A 4,601-nucleotide genomic window follows, 5' to 3' on the forward strand; every position below is an offset into this window, starting at 1 on the left:
ATCATTAACCACATCTATTAATGGATCCAGTCAATAAATCATGTCCCATCATTCTTATTCAGAATTCTCTCTCAGTCCCTTCAATTATTTGTAATAATGTACATATATATATATGCTCTTTCATTTTCTTAACCTTCTCTTGTAAATCAGAAAAATTCATGATGAGTTTCATAGTTAGTTATGACACAATGGTAACAAATAGCCACTGGCTTGCTAATAATCGTGAATTACGTTAGCTCTAATCATTATTAGATAATTAAAATTTTACATTCTACCATAAATTTTCTATTGAGTCTTTCACAGTCTTGTCTGCGGCCATACCACGTTGAAAGCACCAGTTCCCATCTGAACACTGAAGTTAAGCAACGTCGGGCCAGCGTAGTACTGGGATGGGAGACCGCCCGGGAATTGCTGGTGCTGGCAGACTCAGCATTTACTTTTACTTCTTTTTTTTTCTTTTTACTTAATTCATACTTTTTTTTCTTTTCTTTTTACTTTTTTTTTTTTTTTTTTAGTTTTTTTCCAATTCTTTTTATATTTTTAAATGCACGCATAAGTGAGTCATATATATATATATATATCTATGTGTAGGTATATAAAGATATGAATGTATTATTTAGAATATCACTACAGAAGAAGAGTTTTCTATTAAGTATGTTGTACTTACTTATAACAATTATACTTTTGCACATAAATAGTAAAAAATTACACAGAAATCCAAAATTTATAATGAAAGGTCTATCTGAATATTTCAGTAATAATTAAAAGAACGTATCTGCCACACCATACTGATACCAACAATTTTCAGTAGTGTATTAGTCAATGTAGGCTGTACATTAGTAGTGATCTGTCACTGTGTTAATACTTATTAACAGAAACAGAACTCACAGTATTGCACATACACAGTACATTGTAGGCACATGACTGTATAAAATGTATTTTTATATGTGCACTCAATACTTCATCCTTATTACAATGCTCACTAATCTATTTTTCCGACACTATTGTACTCACCTCTATCAGGTAATAGAGAATCTCATATCAATACCACTACCAGACACCAATGACACTGGGAATAGTTTTTAACCCAATACCTAGGGATCCTGTATGCTGGATGCACTGAAGATCCATATCATCTGAACTAGAAATGTGGTACTAAAGTGGCGTCTTAGATATCTCTTTAATCTTTGAAATTGGGGCTAATGTGAACAAGACTTTAACAGATGATCCTACGGTTTAGTTCCCATTTCGCCTACTCCGCATTTTTCCTACTCCCATTTTGCCTACTTATTGACCAACAGTGCCATTTTGCCTACTCATGCAAAATGCTATACAATTCATGAATACCATAAATACATGATGGTTTTGATGTGAGTTTCACATAAAAAGGTGTTACCTAAACCAGTGCCACCATTCAATTAGGATCATGGAGTTTATCACACTCAGAGAGAGCCAAGATCACTTATCTCTGAAGGGCACAAATATCAAAAAAAAAAAGGAAAAAAAAATTATGTATGAGCAAAGATATTTTTATACATATTTGATAAAATAGAAGTTGTGTTGGAACTACTTGACTATTAGATGATTTTTAACCTTTTTTATTTTTTACAAATACTCTATCATTTTTTATCACATTTTGCATTGAGTAGGCAAAATGGCACTGGTCGTCAATTAGTAGTGCGAAACGGGAGTAGGCGAAAATGGGAGTATGCAACAATGGCACCAATTTGATCCTACTTGTTTAGAATTAAATAAATACTTCAGGAATACTACAATACCACTGATTCTAAAGTTTCTGTTCACATTATGACTGGATATTCATACATTCGTTCATATATGATGACATAAACAGGAAAATTGAAATCAGAAGGTAGATCTAAGCAAATAAAAGAAATATTTGAGATATTCCCTATTCATTTGAAATAACAACTACGATGGTTGGTAACACATCCAAACTTATAGTAGCACCAGTAATGACTAAAGATACGACGAGCAAAAAAAGAACCTGAACCAGTACTAAAATAATTCAGTCCAAAACAACACTTGTCCTTATATGGATCAAATGATGGCTTCATTACATAATTACATTGACAAGTTTTTGACAGTATACATGTACTTCCAGTATTTGTATATAGTCTGAAGATAAAAGGTGTATGGAACATTAGTAATAACAGCATAGCCAGTGATAACAGGTACAACAGATGACGATTAACTTGTCCGTCAACTTCAGGTATTGGACATTAACATCCAGTAACCAACCTCTGTAACAATTACTATACCAGTACAGCCACTGGCCCGTGATAAAAAGGATAATAGTAGATGATAATTAATTTGTCAAGCGCAGGTACCGGTATTGGACATTACCTCAATAACATTACTAATACTAGTATAGTCAGTGATAACAGGAATAATAGTAGATGACAATTAACTTGTCTAACTCAGGTACTTGAATGTTACATTATTTTCTTTATAGACTTTAATAAGCATCATAAAATGTAAATATGTCCCATTGCTTCTCTGGAGTTTTCCACTTCATACAAACTTCATTTGCATGCATAGTTACAAATACAGATTATGTGTGTTTGAAAAAAAAATTGAAGATCAGTTATAAACAAAACTCCAGTAATTATATGATGATATTCATATCATATATATACCTTATATATATCTCTCACATAATAGCAAATATTTCCTTCTCATCTATAGACTACAAATTAGTGCATGAATGATTGTTCTGATTGCTGAAAAATCAAAACCAAAATCTGTGAGTAGCCTGTATGTAATGAAGGAATCAAGTTAATTAAATTGTGTAAAGGTCATTGAGTGAGGGATGTAACAAAAATTGATACAACATCTAGAATGATAAATAAAAGAGTGTTAGATGATAGAGATGGTAGTAGAGCCAATATTTTTGTGAGCCTTTCTTATCTCTTATCTACATTCTCTGCTTCTATTCATTCCCTTCACAAATCTTATCGTTCTTTCTGTCCTGTCTGCTTGTCTTCATTCCCTCTGTCTCTTGCAAACCATTATTGTCTTCCTTCAGTAGCTTCTGCTTTGAAGTTTGTAAGACTATTAGAGTGAAGCAACTATTTGGTATTTTGATCTAGTCGCTAAGCTCATGTTTTAAATATGAATATAATTAATGTGATTCATTAGGTGTCCAACTTTGTTTGTATCCAGGAAGAAACAACAGAACTCACATATAAACCTTTGGATACATCCTATCTTTTACATACAGGGAAGAATTTAAAGGGCATTTATGGATGGTGAAAGAAGTTTTGGCTGCTGTTCAAGGCTGATGCCAACCAGAGAGAACAACACAGGAATTCAACTCTGCCGCTATTACTGTCATGATGTACCTGATCATTTAGCAGTACAGTAACAGGTCAGACCTTTACTATTAACACTCAGACCCCTGTGCTACCACAATATTATCTACCTGCAAATTCAATTACAATATGTTAGTTAAAACCCATAGCTAGAACTTTTCTAAATAAGAGAATTAAACAGTGACAGGTTTGAATAAATGATATATTTGGATTAACTTAACACGAAAGCCACCGGATTTTCCTCCTTAAAGCATTTATCCCTACTGGTACTAATTTAAGATCAAGATAACTTATGACATGGACACTCTTGCCACCTCTTTGTTACACACACTTGAAAGAGACTACATGTGGAATCATCACATGTTTTATGAATTAAATTTTGAGTTATTAGTGACTGATTGATGTTTGCTGTTCCACTCCATATTTATTATATAAAATGATAATGAATGTTTATGGACCGTTTGTGTTAAGAATATTTTGTGATTGCCGCATTGGTAATTAACTCCTATAATAAAAAAAAATTAATGTTCATAAGAGCTACAGTGAGTGTTATCATCATTGAATACACTATTAATTGTGAGAGGCTGTAATACAGAAATGTAAACATGCATAGTTTCCTTCCAATTGACATAAAGTATACTAAGTGATTTATTGCTCATTTTTATTTATTATTTTATCTGTTGTTATTTTGTTTTAATCTTTTTCTGTTGCTTGTTTCCGATATACATATAACACCTAGTTAGTGGGATCTGTATAATGTTGAACAAGTGTAGCAATAGTAATTGTGGTCCAAAATACTTCTGGTTTAATGTTCAACGTCATCTGTCTTTGTAGGGATAGGCGTATCTAGTAGTGGAATAGAGGGTCATTAATATTCATATTTAATAACTACTGGTTAATTACTACTTGGTTATAATAAAGGTATTTTAGCGTTCTTGTGTACTTGTGCAATGTTAATAACTAAACTTGGAAGATTATTCCACAACTTAGAGGAAAGATTTCTTTCTATATTCAAATTGCTAGATCTTCTACTGAGTTTTGATATGGTAGAACGTGGGAGTCTTTATTCTTCTGACGGAAGAGAAGGTACCACTCTACTGTCGCTGTACTAGTTCCAAATGTCATTGCTATTATGACAGCTTTCTTTTAAGGTAGGAAAAACGTCTGAACAGACTGTGATAGCTTTATACTTAACTACAAGCAATAGTTTATCTAGTGACTTATACGTGAAGACCGTGACAATGACTTACCATCATTAGTATCACTCTC

At 32.5% G+C, this 4,601-nt stretch overlaps 1 non-coding gene across 1 annotated transcript; it reads left to right on the forward strand.

The window, feature by feature from the left end:
* Positions 1–307: 307 nt before the first annotated feature.
* Positions 308–427, forward strand: LOC121392429. The gene has a single exon (XR_005960492.1). It is a non-coding gene; the product is annotated as a 5S ribosomal RNA (ribosomal RNA).
* The last annotated feature ends 4,174 nt before the right edge of the window (positions 428–4,601 follow it).

Source organism: Gigantopelta aegis, unplaced genomic scaffold (genome assembly GCF_016097555.1).
Source record: "Gigantopelta aegis isolate Gae_Host unplaced genomic scaffold, Gae_host_genome ctg3801_pilon_pilon, whole genome shotgun sequence".
Classification (NCBI taxonomy): Eukaryota; Metazoa; Mollusca; class Gastropoda; order Neomphalida; family Peltospiridae; genus Gigantopelta; species Gigantopelta aegis.